General features: G+C 37.2%; 1 protein-coding gene and 1 long non-coding RNA gene across 3 annotated transcripts in view; one reads left to right on the top strand and one right to left on the bottom strand.

Moving 5' to 3' along the window:
* The window catches only part of Grid2 (glutamate ionotropic receptor delta type subunit 2), a 1,417,491-nt gene that overhangs the window by 1,183,872 nt on the left and 214,621 nt on the right, over nucleotides 1-18,998 (top strand). The window lies entirely within an intron of this gene.
* LOC121828003 (uncharacterized) lies at nucleotides 2,394-9,965 on the bottom strand. Its single transcript, XR_006070386.2, has 2 exons — nucleotides 9,897-9,965; nucleotides 2,394-2,737 (listed from the first exon to the last, which is right to left on the bottom strand). It is a non-coding gene; the product is annotated as an uncharacterized LOC121828003 (long non-coding RNA).

Below are 18,998 nucleotides of genomic sequence, written 5' to 3' on the forward strand. Positions count from 1 at the left end.
TTACTTTATCCTCAAAACAGCAATAATAAACATGCATTTTGTGCTAGTTTTTTATAGACATAGTCCTAAAAGTGGCACTGTAAGTCGGAGGTCAATCACATTTGCATATTTATAGTTATGTAACATGGTCTCTAAAGACATACCAATCCCTACTGTGAATAATCATACGAACATATATTCCCCTCACTTCCTGCCAGAAATTTAGAATTAAGTGGCATTAGAGCTATTTTGTTTTTCATTTGGTGGAAATGATGAATAGTTTTTCACCTCAATTTTCTATATTCTGAATGTTTTTGTGAAATTGAACATTTTCAAAGGTATATACTGCAAATCTTTACTTGTCCATTTCTATTACAGTTTTATAAATTTAATGTCTCTGTTGTGTTACTGTGGATTGAACCCAGGGGCTCCCATTCTGTGTCAAACTATCCCACTGAGCTGTGTCTCCAGCCCCTCTCCTTTTATATTTAAAAACAGATGTTTTAAAAATAAGGTCTGGCTTGGAACCACTCTGTAACCCAGGCAAGTCTTGAACTTGAAATCCTGCCCCAGCTTCCTGGCTAACCAGGGATCTACCCTGTGGCACCTGGCCCAGCTCTTTTGCAATATGAATAATGCAGAAATCTTTTGTCTTTGATAGTCTTCCCTTCACCCTTGATGCTCTCATCTCCCTGGTCATTCCCACATCTACACTTCTGCTGCCAGGGAACAATGGCAGAAAATGGTGTTTAGTCACTTTCTGATGTAAACCCACATGCCCTAGCGTGCACTTCAGAACACACTTCTTTTAGCAGCCAGCATTTTTACAGAACGGCATTTACTTTGCAAAGAGCAGGGGAAAAAAGAAGTGGTTCTGTAAATACATCTTTAAACCATTCACTGTTTGCACTTCTATGAGACTGAAGAGAAACAAGGATTTTAAAACATGATATACGGTGATATAAGCCTCAACAGTTTAAAATAATTCTCTATGAGTATTTTCTAATGAAGATGTCAGGCTATCCTGCTTGTCTGCTTGTTTCCCTTGCACAAAGTGCCTTTAACATGCTCTTTGCATTTTTAATATCTGATCCCTCAGTGGTAGTCAGAAACCTGTATAGACACCATTTGTGCCCTGTAGGCCTCAGCTTCTAGTTGTCCCTTCAAATACATAACAAGTCCTTTCCTCCTTCCATCCCCTCTCCCTCCCTTCCACTTCATCTAATTTATGAGTTCTTTGTTATACTGCAATTTTCTTCTCAACTGCTTAATTCAGTTCTCCAGATGAAGCACAAAGGCAGTGATCACCAGCCTATATTTCTCTCTTTACACTTCCAAATTCATTGTCGTTTGAGGCACTAAAGCTTCTGATTTCAAATTCTCCTCACTCATTAAATATCTGTAACTATTATTTTCATTATTTTAAATCAATCTATCTTGCAAAATCCTCTATAGCTCTACAGTATAGCACCAGCTCAGCCTGAGAAATAACTAAATAAAGAGTGAATGCCTCAAGAGTATTTGGAGCTACAAATGTGTTACAGTATAAAATCATGCTTATCCTTGGTAGAAAATAAAATCCTCTGTTAAACATAGTAACAGATATCAGAGTCTCTAAATGCAAGATAGATTTTCAATAAATCAGCAACTATGATAGATATTCACTTTTGAAATCATAAGGAGTTTGCAGTATAATTTGGTCACATCATATTAATATTTTAATAATATTTAGCATAAACTTTTAAACTGTACTACTTTGTATATATATGGGGTGTGTTTGTGTGGTGTGTGTGTGTGTGTGTACGTCACATTGGAGGTCAAAAGACAACTTGCAGTTCTCTCTTTCTGCCATGTGGGACCGGAAGATTCAACTCAGTTCTTCAAAGACTTGGCACCAGATGACTTTACCCACTGAATCATCTTGTTGATCCCATACATTTTTATCAAAAGGTTTAATTTAATTTTTAAACTGGGCTAAAGTACAAGTGACATAAAATTTAGCATCTTCGGTATTTTAAGTGTGCAGTTAAAGGATAGTGAATAGATTCACATTGTTATACAACGATTATACCTTTTCTGAGCTTTGTCTTGTAAAACTAAAACTGCATTAAGTCCCCATTATTCCTGCCCCCAGTCCATTATCATTTACCACTTTACCTTTCATCTCTATGAACTTGATTGTTCTAAATATCACATATAAATGGGTCCATACAGTATCTGTCCTTTTGTGACTGGCTTATATCACTTAGAAAAGTATCCTGACAGTTCATCCATCCATGTCACTACATGTGTCAACATTATCTTTCATTTTAAGGTTGAACTGTATCCACTTCATGTTGTTGTCTTAGCTTTTCTGGGGAATACGTGAACAAATGTCTATTCACTCCAGATAAAGTACCAATGGCAAGCCAAAGTACAAAGTCCAACTTGTCGAAGCAATGGGTTTATTGGGCTTACTTACAGAACATATGTGGAGGGTTGCTTAAAAGAGTGTAGGTGCATCACTGAAAGGTTCCAGCATGACAAGGATGGTGACCTTGTGGAGGCTGCATCATAGAGTCCACCTTCAGCTGACTTTCCATGTCTGTACACAATAGCATCTCCCAAGACCACTTGGAGCAATATATAGGCCAGCAGAAGGGAACAACGGTGAAATCCCAGTTGAAGGTTCTGTGGCCCTCTTCTTCTTCCTGCCAGGGAGTATTATTGCCATTTCCACAGCCATCTCTGTTTTGTTTTGTTCAATTAGTTGCCATGGCTACCCGGAAAAAGTAAAGACTATCATTATGATGGTGATAGGAAAATGTTATGCTAGAATGCATGTATTATATTTTGCTTGTCTTTTCACTATTAGTGGACACATGAGAAACATTTGCTTCATGGGCATTGTGACTAATACTCCCATTAACACAGGTATTCAATTATCTATTAGAACTCTCCCTTTTAATTCTTAAGGTTTTATATTCAGAAGTAGAATTGCTGTATCATATGATCATTTTGTTTCTAAAAAACATTTTTTAGAAGAACCATAGTGTTTACCATAGTGTCATCTTTGGCACCAAAGCACCTAATCGCAAAGTCCTGTTTATACAAACACAACACAAAATTCCAATTTCTCTTTATTCTCATCATTATATGCCATCACCATCAATCAATCTCTTATCTATCTATCTATCTATCTATCTATCTATCTATCTATCTATCTATCTATCTATCTATCTATCTGTATTTCATCTGTCAATGTATTAGTTATCATATATCATATATATGTTATATATATATAACATGCATCAATATATATTTATCTATCATATGCCTACCTACCTATGACCTGTATATTTCTATTTTATTAAGAGTGGGCACTTTCACTGTTGAGAATGTAGAAATATATAAAATTATGATCAATTTTAATATACATTTCAATAAGTGCTATGTTGTGTAACAAACTTAAAAATTATTGTCTCTCAAATGTATTCCAATAGAAAATTAAGTTAGGGGACTGGACCTGCCTGGACTGAATCTACCAGGTTGAACTCAATCCTCAGGGGAGTCTTTGCCCTAGAGGAGATAGGAATGGGGGGGTGGGCTGTGGAGAAGGCGGTGAGCGGGGGAGAGCAAGGGAACCCGTGGCTGATATGTAAAATTAAATTAAATTATAAAATAAAAAAAGAAAATTAAGTTGTGCTGGCTTATCATATAAAGTCCTGAAACACAAGCTTTAATCTCTCCCACAAAATAGCTTGCCACATTAGTGATTTTCTAAGCCAGAAAAAGCTGGCAATCGATTAAGTCTATCAAGAGACACAAATCAGAATGTGGAGTGAGGTTTGGACAGTTTAACAAATGAAAATCAAAATTGATGCTGTTGAGTGATGGCAATCTTGTCAATTTAATTGGATTGAGGATTGCCTAGGAGATTCATATGGCATTCTTCAGAGTTTATCTGTGAGAGCATTTCCAGAGAATATCACCTGAGGGAGGAGACATGCCCTCAATGTGGGCATAAGCTGGAGGTAAATGGGGGAAAAGAAGAAGACAGCTAGCACAAAAGCTCTCTGCCTTCTGATAGCCATGATTTGCACATTTCTGCTCTGACACACTTCATCCTTGATGCACTGCTCATCTTGAGCACAGAAACATGAACCATACTTCTGGAGATGGATACTCCTGATATTGAGAGCCAGATAAGCCTCCCATCTTGCCTTGAGCACTATCTATCTATCTGTCTGTCTGTCTATCTCTATCTATCATCTATCTATATCTATCTATCTATCTATCTATCTATCTATCTATCTATCTATCTATCTATCTATCTATCTATCTATGCGTCCATCCAGTGTTGTGTCACATCAGTGAGAAACTCACCCTTCTGTCATTTGCAATTAACAAGAATTTGTTTTCCTGACGTTTTCTCTGACCATGACCCAATTTCTCCAAATTAATTGCAATTACAGAGCTAGAAGGGAACACGATGCTGTTCTAGATTAATTGATTGTAAAGCCTCAAAGTTTACATGTAATAAGGTGATGTGCTTTACCTGAGTCCATATATCTAATTAGCACATATGCATGTCTTCATTCCAAAGCCCTTATCACTATCTTTTGCTCTTCCCATCCAGCACAGATAAAGAACTTGTGACTCAGTTCCCCAAAGCTAACTAAAATTCTTAGCACTATTTGAGAGGCTCTCACACTTCTTAAACTTTTAAAGAATCACCTTTTGGACAGACTGTTCCACATGCTTACTCTCAAGCTTCACACTTAGGGATTAAAAGTCACTGAGCTTGGAATAGACCCTCAATAATTACATTTATAAGTAATCCAGGACATTCTGAAAACACTGTTCACAAGTTATCTTCTGAGAATTCATCTAGGGAATCTAAAAGCTTTTTATCATTGATGTGAATGATATGTGAAGGATTTCATGTGTGTTTATGTGTGTGTACATATATGTATTTGGAATAAATATGTGTATATATAATGTATACATGTAATACAATATACAATAATACAGAGTAATATAAACACACACATGCCTGGATTTGTAAGCACCAAGACACAAACCCTGCCCTGTCTTTGTTCTTCATTTGCAATTCATCAACTAGTTGAGGTTAAGTGAGGGATACATCAAATGGCAAATGTTGCTGCACCATGGTACTGGCATCTGTTCTGTCAGAAGAAAACATCACTTATCCACTCGCTCTGCTTCTCTACCTGGTGCCCTGCCAGCCCCTGCCAGCCTGATGTCTGACACTGAGCTAATTATCTTTCTTAGCAAGTTGATACTTATCTGTCCATATTTCTTATTTCAGTTCAACAGCACCAATGCCCTGCCTGTTCCACACACTGGAAACTGAAGAGGAATTTTTATTATCTGCATTTTTCTTACAAAGTGAATTAATTGCTTTGACTCTCCAAGCTGCCTGTGAAGCCTCTCTCCTATTAATTCTCACCTTTCCTTTTTTTTCGTCACAGTTTAGCAATTCATGTCATTATTACTCTCCGCGACTGTAGAAACAACTAACGTACCTTTCCCCTTCTGTACATCAATCTTCTCTCACCACAGTACCAACAGCGATCCATCTTAGCTCCAAAGCTTTTAAATGTCCCACCATAGTTGGAATTGTTTGCTCTGGCATTTAGAGGTCTCTATGGCTTGGCATTACTCACTCCTTTACTCCTAGTTTGCTCCTTCATTATTTTCACTCAAGGAATGCCAATAGCCTGTCCTGTGGTATCGATCCGACGCCTTCTTTTTCCTTTCACGTGCTTCTATTTGGCTTTCTTTTACACCCCTGCACATTCTTTCCCATCAGGCATTGCTCTCCTCTTTTCATCCCTCAGTTCATTCCACTACCTCCTTTTCCTACCTATGGGTTAATTGTTTTCCAGTTCTGTATCAGTAAACACTGAAAAGTTTTACCCAGTTTCTTTCTGGAATATTGAGTTTTCCCTGAACTCCTTAAATACATCCATCCTCAGATCTGATCTCATTTTACTGTTATATTTGTCTGGTGTTTATCACTCCAGATTATATTCTACTTGGGTTGGGATTTATATACCCACACTCCCTAGTGCCTCTAGTAACTCATTAAAAAAAAAAAAATAAGTCATTGTTGTGTAGCGTCAGTGAATTGAACTTAAAAAGCTATTTTAACCTTAGTTCTTAGTGTGTGTTTCAACATGAGTGACTAAAATCATCTTTATTAGAAATCAGTCAAGGACTATTTGTGTATTCAGATCCCTCGATTCTAATGCATGAACCCTCCTAAGATGCACCTCCTGAAGATATTGGGGTATTTGTGCATGTCTTTCATAATGATGCAACCTAGTCACTCTCTTTAAAATGTCACAGTATGCATGATGCTTTACAAATAGGCAAAACTCATTGATTTTTACCTAACACACATAGTCTCATGTGTTTATGTAGCTAAAATATGTTACTTTATTTAAGAAAGATTGACATGAGAATTCTTTGCTACTTCTGCCTTGTGTATGAACTGAGCCATACCTCAGTTCAAATTATTATATATATATATATATGTATGTATATGTATATATATACATATATATAATCATTCTAATTGTCATGCTAAACATATATATAACACTAAGCTGTGTATATATTGTATTGTATATATTTAGTTTTATATATATATATATGATTTAGTGTTATATATGTATATATGGTTAGTAGGAAGATTAGTTGTACATTTTTTTTTTTGAGACAGGGTTTCTCTGTGTAGCTTTGCGCCTTTCCTGGATCTGGCTCTGTAGACCAGGCCTCACCTCGAACCCACAAAGATCCGCCTGTCTCTGCCTCCCAAGAGCTGGGATTAAAGGTGTGTGCCACCACCGCCCAGCTAGTTGTACATTCTTACTTAACATTTTGTCTAGAAGCTGAGGAAAAGGCATGAAGGATAGACATAGGACCAGACTAGAGACAGGTAAAGTTAGCTCTTCCCTTAGGAACTTAATTAAAAAACATACAAAGCTAAGGATTCATGACACACAGAAGGATCAGCACTACTGCTCTTTGCTTTTAACACTGGCAACTTTAGTTTTCATTCAAAACTTGAAGTTTTACTATGGAATTTTGCACTGATTGTGACATTTAAAGAAAACTGCAAGAAAATATCATCTCATCTTCCTCCTCCTCCTCCTCCTCCTCATCATCATCATCATTACTTGTTTTTTTGTGTTTTTTTTTTTTTTTTGGCTGGTTTTGAAACAGGGTCTCTTTATATAGTCTTGACTGTCCTGGAACTCTCTTTGTAGACCAGGCTGAACTGGAACTCACAGGGATTCACCTGCCTCTGCCTCCCAAGTGCTAGGATTAAATGCATGTGCCATCACACTCAGCAATATTAGTTATCTTCATGACAAAGTTTGGTGTCCTTTTCAATATTTTACCTAATAGAAACATGAAGAGAACTACTAGGAGGCAGAAAAAAAATAAGAAATAAATAGTAAATGAAATAAGGAATGATTAAATACATGAAGACAGACTTATAAAACATCTTCACCTTATCAAAAAGCAAGTGTGATGAACAATGCTGCCACTGGTGTAACTTACTGACTGATGCTTGGGTACAGTGTGTGCACATGGTACACAGATGTGCATTGTCCCATAGACTACAATTAATTATGTACATTGCACTAGCTCAAGAATGCTGGGTCTACATTCTCTGTATCCAATTCTTTCCTGATTTAGTTACAAATACCATGCCACACTAAGGAGAATTTATCAATTATTCTAAAGAACTTCCATATTATCCTTTCTTAAATATTTTCTTAAGAGCCTAAAACAATATATTCAATTTAATATATAGTGTTTTGGCTTTTGAGATAGATGAAGAGGAGTTAGATCTGAAGTCCTCTGCTGACTAGTTAGTCAGCCTAATCATGATCCTGAGAACTTGCCAGATTCATACCCTAAATGTAGCAGAAAATTTGTAACTAACAATAACAGAGGAAGTATAAACTAAAATGTGGAAAAGTAAAAAGAAGTTCAAAGTCACTAAGCTGTGGGTGGAATGACTCCCCAGTTTCTATTTTTTTTAACCTTTGAAGTGGAAGTTTATTGCTGTGGATATGTAATTTGTATTTTTAAAGAAAATGAATAAGTGTCACAAAAAGAGTAGACTCTCACTAATTACTCTCTCTAATTGCTTCCTGTTCCCAGAACACAAAGCCAATGATATGCCCTGGTTGACTTACAACTTGTGCCTTAAGCTTGAATACACTATTTGATACATAAATGGGTGGGCTGTTTTGGTATTGGTCATACCAGAAATAGATTGCATTTAGTACTTCATGCATTTGATTCTGAATATAAAATATTTAGTCTACAGGAAAGTTGTGAATGATACCCAGTGAAACACTACAGTCAAGCTGTGAGGCACTTTCATCAGCTTTTCAACTCAAAATATGAATGTTCTCCTTCACACTGCTCACACATCAAGGACACATAGCTATGAGCTTTGCATATAAAAATTATGTGAAAATTTAAACAAGCCCTACATCCAATTTCAGTTTGTCAATCTCTCTGCTTGTGGGAGGAGTGGTTCTATACACTGTGTCCTGGACACTGTGCACAACAATGTAGGAGCCAGAACTTCTAAGAGCTCAGCACAATATTTGTATATCATCTAGAAATATGCTGTTTGCCAATCAAGAGCCTTTTCCAGAGCTAAAACAGCAGCTTCCACTCTGCATCTTTCCTGTCCCACCTGGTAGTTAACTCGCTCTTCTAATCTCCTGGTCTTGATGCCTTAAAATCATTCTTCTCCATATATTTTCCTGTTTCTGTACACTTCCCTCCCAAGACCACAGAAGGAAGAGTTAAAATTCTTCTAGACATTTTCATCCTCTTATACTGAATGTCTAGTCCTATTGGTTCTTTACAAGAGTTCCAAGTCCTTGGACCTTCTGTGTGTTCTGAGACCAGCCAGCCCACCAGCATCTGTTTCTTGGGCTTCAGTGGGGGTCTTCTGTCTGCCTTTCTGTAGCTACATTCCTTTTTCTTGATGTTTCTAATGTGGAAATGCCATAGAACCTACTCTTCTACCTGACACTGCACTGTGGCTCCCCACTTTATTCAGGGCATGCATTATAATCTTTTCAACCTCGTCTCTGTCTACCAGTTTGGTTTCTTTCTAACTTGTCTTATTTGACTTCAGTGTGTCTTACATATTTCTACTGACTTTGCAGGTTCTTTTCATTGATTTTCTTTGCTTGTTTCTGTTGTTTCCTATATAGGTGTCTGGCTTACTTATCACCATCTTTGAGGTCTGTGTCAATGTAATCTTCACACTAGATCCTTTCATGAGCATCATTTTTGTAACTGCCTAAGACTAAATATATCATGCATATTCATTCTACATGGCAATGTGTTACTTGATGACACTTTCATACAAATATATACTATACAATGATCATATTCCACTATACCCCTCTGCCTTTTCAGTACTTGTCCCTTTTGTCCCCTTTGGTCCCCTGGATCATTTCATGTCTATCACCCTTTTTAAAATGCAATATTTTTCATACTTTAACATTTCCTATTTCCCTGCCTGATTTTATTATTTTTCTTAGCAAATACCACTTTCTAAGGTATACTTTGCTTATTTTGTTTGGCTCATTTCCTATACTAGACTGTGAGTTCTATAGGGCATGAGCTTTACCTTTTTGCCTCACTAATAGGTCTCAAACATCTAACATAGTGCCTAAAACAGAAGATTCTAGAAATCCATGGATCTACAATAAGAATTGCTGATTTGTGCAATGAATGTTCATGTGTATCCCACACCTCTGTAAAACCAGAAAGAAACATCACCCTAGAAAGTTGTAGGATAGCGTTCACAAGCCTCCTCTAAATCCCTACCTTACTCATTTTCATTTATCTGTCAGGCACCTCACCTAATTTAGGATCCAGGGAAACAACCACTACTCTGATTTGAATGGTCATAGATTATTCTTACATATTCCAGAACCTTCCAAATCATTCCATTCTAGAACTTGCATGTTTTTTTCAGTTTGTCTATGTTTTTATCTGTGTCAAATGTTCATTTATTTTTATAACCAGATTGTATTTTGTTATATAATAGAGCATGTAATATCTATTTATTCTTTTACTGACAGACAGCTACATGTTTCCAGTTTGGAGATACCATGAATAAAACTATTGTGAACATTGATATGCAAAGAGACTTTTGGAGTTTGTTTTATTTGTTTTCAGCAGACATTCATGATGCACAATCATACTTCTTGTAGTAACTGTTTAACATGGCATTAACCCTTTCAAATATGTAATTCATAATCATGACTTAATTTAGAATGGTTTTACCAGCACTAGAGGAAAACCATTATTAATTAGCTAAATCCACCTATTCAGTCCCATACCACAGCCTTAGCAACCATTTATCTACTGCCTGTCTTTGTAGATTTGAACTCCATACATTTCATAAAAGTTAAATCATATACTATGTGGTATTCTATAACTGATATGTTTTATGTGGCACCATATTTTCCTGGCTCATCTATATTGGATATTCTTAAATAATTGTTTCTAGTTGTCAGCTAGTATGTCATGATGTGAAATACATCATGAAGAGAGGCACAGGCTGCGTTCCATATCAGTTATAGAGGAAAATCGGGTTCTTCTCAGTTTAATATCACCAACATTAAATCTCGAGTAGCCGCTTCTTCCATACTTCCTTTGGTGTCTATGAGATAAAAGTTGGTGATATGGCAAATCAAAATGTCATTGGCAAATTACATTGGACTAAAAGGAAATGGGAAAAATATGTTTGAAGAATTAAAGCTGCCCATTAATAGAGCACCTTGTTTATAAAATCTACGTGTTGGATTGGGAGTGGGTAAAAGCTTCTGTTAACCAAGTATGATGCCTAATAACACCTTATCTTTCCATCCTAAATATATCCACTTTCTTCCCTTTATGTCAGAATATATTTATTCTTTACTATGCATATTTACTTTGTCTTATTCCTATCTTCATATGCAATTATGAAACAAATTTTCATAAATTGTTAATTCCTAAACTTAAGGGCTTTTTTTGTCTTTAAATATTTCTGCAAAATGAAACTATAAAAATACTTACTTTGCTTCAAAAAAAAAACCTGGAGAATTGCCTACATTTTTTTTTTGGTTTTATTTTTATTTATTTATTTATTTATTTATTTATTTATTTATTTATTTATTTATTTATTTATTTTGGTTTTTTTCGAGACAGGGTTTCTCTGTGTAGCTTTGCGCCTTTCCTGGAACTCACTTGGTAGCCCAGGCTGGCCTCGAACTCACAGAGATCTGCCTGCCTCTGCCTCCCGAGTGCTGGGATTAAAGGTGTGCGCCACCACCGCCCGGCTGAATTGCCTACATTTTCCTTTAAATTGTTTATTCTAAATGTGAATATACGTTGAAATATATGTATTTGTTTATTCATAGCTCTGTCTCTAAATACTGTACTGGTCTCCAAAATCTTGGAACCAAAGATCCTTGGAGAAATAGCTGATTTTTCAGATTGGTGCGGGGAAAGTAGAAGATATGTCAAAAGCTGAAGAAATTCTAAAATAACAAAGGAATTTAGTGTTATGTGGTGTTTTTTTAAAAGCCTCACTGAAATGTATTGCAATAACAAAATCTCAGAAGAATGAGAAATGTGAATATATGGGAGACAAATGAGTCCACCTTAATACACATGAACAACCAAAGAAATCATGGCAGCAGAGAATCACACCTTCCTGAGAGGGCAGTCCTCAGTGGTGTATGTACATACTAACTGTATACCAGCCCTAGCTAGCCCCACTGGGTGCTGGCAGTGAGGTCACATGGATGTCATTGCATCCTGACAGGATATGGTAGGACATGCATTCCTCCCCCATACCAATCTTTCTACTCCGCAGAATCTCTGTTTAGTAATAAAAAAAAATCTGACAAGCCAAAATTGACAGACATGCTCCAAAATACCTGAAGATTATTTCTCAAAACTACCAAAGTCATGAAACAATCAAATAAAGACTGTCACATTTCAGAGCAAGCTAAAGACAAACAACAACTACACGCAATATTATATACTGGAGAAGATCTTGGTACAGAAGAATAAACACATCCATGCAAGACTTAGAAGAGCCTATATAAATCTGGAGTGTAATCAATGGGACTATAACAGTACTGATACCCCAGTTTCCATAAATGTGCCCTAAGGACACAGGATAGTAACCATGGGGAAAATGGGAACAGGAAACTGTGTCACACCCACAGCTTTTTAATTGCTTCAAAGTAAATACTTGATGCAAAAGAACCAAAGATTAGTTTCTGAATTCTTCTATTTTTAGCACTAAGGGTTATTTTTGACCATGGAAAACCAAAGTTTACCTTCTTTTCCTCCCCTGCCTCATCATCCAAATATAACCTTACTATACTTTATCAATATATATTTGCAAACACAGGTTATTCATTAAATAAACCGTAAGTAATTATCTTCCATTTCTGTGCCTGGTTCATTTTCCTTTGTTTAATTCTTATATATTTGGAATTTATTCAACCTCTAACTTTTCTCAGTGACCTAAGTGCCCTTTCAGGATGTTCAATGTGTCCAACGTTCTATTTATTTCTACCTACATGGTGAAAGCATCTGCCTAACATCTTCCGCTGCCATTGTTCCCCATGCCTTCAGCCTGCCCCTCATTTCCTGCATCTTTTCTTGTGCTTACACAACTTTGGGAGAACACAGGGTGTAATAAATTACTTATGAGATGCCAGTTGGAGATAGAATTTTGTGACCTGTGTATCTGAGGGTGTCTTTATCCCCCACACCCTTCAATATTTTAAATGGACTTTTATGTGGTATCTAAGATGTCTGTGGAGAAATATGAAATACATTTCAAGCCTTTGTGTCTGGCCTCTGGTGCCTTAGAATCCCTTCAAGTTCTCTAGAATCCCTTTGTGAACCCCTGGGCTCTGTAGTCCTGTGATTTCTTTTTTTCCATCCTTTTACTATGCCTAGTAGACTGGCAACCTGCAACTTGATGTTCTTCAGGTCACAATTTTTAATAATAATTTCTCTGTTTTATTTTTAAAATTCTATCTTTATTTTCTTCCTGAAATTCTTTAGAAATTTTATAGGGGACTTTCTACATTGATATGTACTCATGTTTCTATACTTGTATGTTTCCATTCTTAGGAAACTTCTATACTTATTTTCTAAGAGCAGGTTTTCCATGTCTACCATCTTACTCTTTAACTGCCTGGCCCTTTGGATTTCTGAAAGATGAACTTGTTGCCACCAGTGCTTGTGAGTCCTTTATTAGCTTCTTCTCATGGGCAGTCTGTCTGTTACATGTTGCTTTTCCTGTGCTGATTGCTTTGGACATTTTAATGTTAAAGACTTTGGCTTTGGGAAAAGTTTGAGTAGTGCCTCTTATTTAAAAGTTCAAAACTAAAACATGGATAACCAAATTGGAGAAACAGGCAGACGTCAGAAGAAAGTAGAGTAGTTACTCTGGGTAGAAGAAAAAGCTGATGTGAAAAGACAGGAACAGGATCAAGCTTGATTCGTTGTAAAACAGGATTAAAATAGAATGCAACTTTATGGGTGTAGCTGCTAACATTCCTAGGAGAGAACATCTCACAACAAACCCTCTGTTTCTCTGCATCTTGCAATCTTTCAGTCCCCTCTTTTGCAACCATCACTGAGCCTTAGGTCCAGGAGATGTGTTGTAGATGTAGCCATTGGGATAGGGTTCTATGACTCTGTATTTTAATCAATTGTAGTTTTCTGATATGTTGCAAATAGAAGTTTCCTTTGTGAGTGGTGAGGAATAGTCTTCACCATGAAAGATCATACCAATTGGTTATCCAATACCAAATAATCAGCCCCCATTCTAGTAACATTTTATAGACAGACAAGGTTGTATTTCTATATTTAAGAATATATATGTGTGTGTGTATGTGTGTGTGTCAACAATTAAAGAAAAAGAAGCAATGAACTTGAGAAAAGAAAAGAGGAAATGATGTAATTACATTATGATCTAAAAACTTTTCTTAAAGTATTTACAAAATAGAATAAAGTGGCTGGACTATGAGGAGGGAGGAAAGAGATGGAAAAATAACTCACATTCCAGAAGGAAGTTCAGCCTTAGAGAGGAAGCTCAGGGAGGGCTGGCGCTCTAGGTTTTTAAGGTTTACATCTGAAAACCGAGAGGTTCAAACTCTGTCAGCAGCTGTCTGGCTTCAGCCATCTTCTGTAATCTCGAGGAGACCACGACAGTTACCCACCCCTGGCTCCTTTGAATGCTACTTTTTTTGGTCATACTGCTTTCATGAAACTGCAGAACTTTCAGTTCATTAAATATCACCTTCCAGCATTTCATTGGTGAATGGGGTGAAGCCCTGAGCCCACACTCTTGCCACTACAGCTTCTGGACAGGAATTAACAATGATATCAAGAGGTTTGAAACACACACTTACTAACATCCTTTGAAGTTCCTAAAACCCAAGGAAAAGGAACATGACAGTTCTTTGAGAAATGAGACGTGTGTTTACCTGACTCTGGAAATGTCACTGAAACACCATGAAGGAAGTTGCCTAACTCAGTGAAACTGAGGCGTGTTTGATTTTACACAGCCAAAGGATGACAGTGAAAACCTAGAGACATCACACAAAAGATATTCAGTACATGAGAATTCCTCAGTGTCAGTGTGCTTTTTCTTTAAAATACTTAAAAACTTGCTTCAGAGCTCTAGAATTACATAATTTAACAGTTCGTCCATGTTTCCTCAAAAAACACCACACAAGACTACTGCTCTCAAGTTGTAATGATTCAAGATTGAGGGGGCAAATGTCTTCTCCTTGAGAAGTTGTGACTCTTGGGGACTTTTATTTTTTATTTTTCTCTTAAAAAGCAGCAATCTATATCTTCCATCTCTCAGAGGAAGAAAAAAAATATCTAACTCTAACATGAAAATAAGAATTTTCTTTCTATCATGATTCATTTTAATATAAAAATGACAAAAACTATCAATTACATGCTTCAATGCTATTAGATTAGAGTTATTTAGAGACTGTCATGGTTTTATCCTCAGTCTTGCTCAAACAGCCATTGAGCCATATCCCTTGTTTTTCTAGACTAAAGCTTCTACGGAGTGTAGTTTGGAAGTAGTTATAAAGTATAAGATGCTAAAAACTAAACATATGTTTCATGAACCAGTATTGAACAAACAGAAAATAATACTTAGTGATTGAACACTGCATTTAACCAGGAGATGCAACCACTTGGATTCTCTTTGCAAATGTGTACAGTAGGTTAAGGAATCTACTCCATCATTTGAAGGAAAATTTCATGTAATTTCTCTGGGAATATAACATCTCCCTAAACTGAACCAGTAGGATAACTCCCATGGTCCTCCAACCTGCAGTTTAGGCTCAGATGTCTCACCCAAGCTTCGTCAATCCATTCTTTCTCTTCCACTGTCAGAAGATATCATATCGTTATATTACTTCCAGCTGGAGGTAACATTGTATATAATTTGTGTATAATGCATTAATATATAACAATCAATAAGAAGAAACTGAAAGTTCTAATAGTTACTAATGATCTAAGGCTTCTTGACTCTGTTGTCACCTCAAAATATGTTTAAAGGATGACAGATTTTAAAATGTGTTTCTTCAGTTTGGCAAGAAAATATTTAGCTTTATTTCTCTTTCCTCTCACCTTACAATAAAACTATGGATATTACTTTGGCCCCAAACTGTCTTAGGGTTGAAATGCTAACAATTTCTATATGGACTATTCAAATTCAATTTTAGGGTAACATTGTACATAATTTATCGTTATGTTGGGCTCTCTCCTGCAGCATTCACTCATGTGTTTCTGGCATCTAGAATAAGGACTGATGTATACACTGAACATTTACTGAATGAAATATTGTACCATCCTACGTTCAGAACTGAGATTCAACAGAGCAGAACACCTGTAAAAAAAGCCCTGTTCCCTCTTTTCAGTAATTCTTCTCTTGAATTCTACTGGAAAAGAGAACAAAGGGAGGCAAAGTTCCTGGACTGTTAACAAGTCCAACATGTTATCATTGGTTCCAATGGGGATAAACACAATGTATGGTCTGAGCTCCCAATACCAAACTACAAATTTTCTTTGTGATCATGCCATAAGACAGGAAAGTTGTCTCACGTTGTCTCTGCCTTTTCCCACTAAACGTAAATAGACAAGAAATAAAACAGAGAATTGGGCAGAATGGTGAAATCATTGAGAAGGGAGGAAGCATGGTTTCCTTAAGTTCACTTTTCTTAGAGGAGCATGAAGAGTGCTGGACACATCCCCTTCCCAGGAAGAGGGGCCTGGGAAGTCTGCTCAGAAGTAGGATGGGGTCCTGGTATCCTCAACATCACCCATTTATCCAAAGCACAGGGAAAGTAGGTGAACTCCATTTCCTCCCTGTATTATTTCTGCCCTGTGCTTCCTTCTGCCCCTGGCATACCTGAAGTCCTGAGAATGCCTCTTGTTCCTGGAGCCTTGATCTCAGCTGTATTGCTTCCTGACTTTGTGTTTAAAAGAACCCTGGCTGTCATTAGACCTCTGGACATCTGTCAAAAGTAAGTGATTCCCTAATAATGATTCAATAATTCCTGGGTCTTTCCCCAGAGAATCTTCTGGAAACTGAATAAAAGAGATAAATTTTTAATGAATTAATGCTAAAATTGAATTTGAATAGTCCATACAGTGATTGTTAGCATTTCAACCCTAAGACAGTTTGGGGCCAAAGTAATATCCATAGCTTTATTGCAAGGGGAGAAAAGAGAGAAATCAAAACTAAATATTTTCTTGGCAAGCTGAAGAAACACATTTTAAAATCTGTCACCCTTTAAGCATATTTTTGAGGTGACAACAGAGTCAAGGAGCCTTAGATCATTAGTAAACATTAGAAGAATTTTCAGTTTCTTCTCATTGATTATTATGTATTAATACATTATGCACAAAGCCCTGAAGAAACAGGAAAAACTTTATACTAGATGCTCAGATAAACTAGCTTGTCAGAATGAGTGAATGGAAATAAAATTGCTGAAAAATACTTGTTTATTCAGTTTCAGCTGACTGATATTAAAACAGGGTATAACAATGTATTCATAGATACTAACTTCAGATGATATCAATAGTTTCTGGGCTAAGGCAAGAAAAAGACAGAGAGACAAAGACAGAGGAACATTGAATCCCAGGGACCCACCACATTAGGACAGAAGAGTGCCTTCAATCAGTGACTGCCTGACAAGGCTCTTGGTGACCTGTGTTATATTATCAAGAGAACAAGCCATACATGCGATATTATACGAGCTAAATCACAGATCCATGTGCAGGGTAAGGACTACAATATTGCCATCAGCACTCTTCAGATGTCCTTAGTACCTCATCTACTGCCTTTGCCATACATAGACTCCTATTCCTGTTTTTAGTGTGCCCTCCATGCTGCATCAAATGCTGTGATAGTGTTTTCTGCTGTGCATATTTCAGAGAATGTGTCAAACTGTGGGGAGCAAATGAAGTCTTGAAAGAATGTAAATTATTGCCATGAGCATGGTCAGGTCAAGGACTCCAGTGCCTCAGACTCACCAGAATGGCAAAGCCTTCTTCAGGTCAGGCTCAGAGGAACTGGAAAGCCTTCTGGTCTGAGTAAGGATGTTATAAAAAATTGACCTTTAGCTAATATACTACCAAGCACAGCTTCCTCCTACCAGATGACTGCAACCTAAAATGATTCCTTTACAGAGAATCCCTAGCAAGATTAGTCAGCTCACCTCATACAGCTGTACATAAGCCCTCCTCCTTGTTAGCTAAATATAGTAAATTCCCTGAGTTTCCAAGTTGCTGTGCACAGCCCACCCAATACCAGTGTTTCTCCATGTGTGTCTGTCATTTCTCAAATGCCTGACACCGCAGTCAGAGTAGTCCCAAAGCCATGCAAGGTTATGGCACCAAACTAGATACAGGATGCCTGTGTTCTAAGACCAGTACCTCAGTGATGCTCTTTGCAACCACTGGGCATCCACAGTCTTTCCATTTCCTTTTCCTTAGTAAAAGCAAAGTGAAAGATGCCTGTTCTCAAATACTACTTGATGTGTAGTAAAAATAGTGTAGAACTCTTCTGAGCTCCTTGGAAGGTACTTTGTAAAAATTTAAGATAAAGCTAACATTTAAGCAAGCATAAAACAAAATATGAGATATTCTCCATATTTATATTACATTGTGGTCTAGCATAGACTATTGGTTGGTCATAATTACCAACTGTGTAACAGAGGTACCACATATGCATATCATATACACTCTCAGTTTAGTCTTGAACATTGTCTTCTGTGCAGAAATTGAGATTTAGGACTAGAGAGGTGTACTAAGGGGCAGGCTTGATGTTTTAATTCACAACTACCTGTCTCCAAAACAGCTACACTAATGTCATTCCTTGGAAGGAGGCTACTTGTTGAAATGTGGTATCTGGCGGTTAGAGAGATGGCTCAATGATTAAGAACACTTTGTAGGGAGTTGAGGTTTGGTTCCCAGAACCTACACTGTGGTTAATTATTGGTGAAATTATTATGGCCACTCCACATAGTTAAAAGGAAGATTTATTTAGTGAGTAACTTACAAAAAAGGGAAAGGTAGGTTGTGGGGACTGGGAAAGGTGTATCAAAGTCCAGCGGTGTTCTCTGGAGCAGCTGCTCCGTCAACCTCCACCATCTAGGGTCCAGGAACAGAGCGAGCAGGCTGGCCCATCCAGATCTCCGGGTCTCCTGGCGCCTCCCTTGGCCCCGCCTCGTAGGCATGACAGTTGCCAAAGCCTCAATGGGGATTGGAATTTCCAGACCAAAGCTGGAATGGCTGCCCACTACAGTTAATAATCAACTGTAACTTCAAGATCTGATACCCACTTTAGCCTCTGCAAGCACCAGGCACACACTTGGTGTAAATCCATACATGCCAGGAAACATGTACACACAAAA

The sequence above is a fragment of the Peromyscus maniculatus genome, chromosome 3, assembly GCF_049852395.1.
Source record: "Peromyscus maniculatus bairdii isolate BWxNUB_F1_BW_parent chromosome 3, HU_Pman_BW_mat_3.1, whole genome shotgun sequence".
In the NCBI taxonomy this organism is placed as follows: domain Eukaryota; kingdom Metazoa; phylum Chordata; class Mammalia; order Rodentia; family Cricetidae; genus Peromyscus; species Peromyscus maniculatus.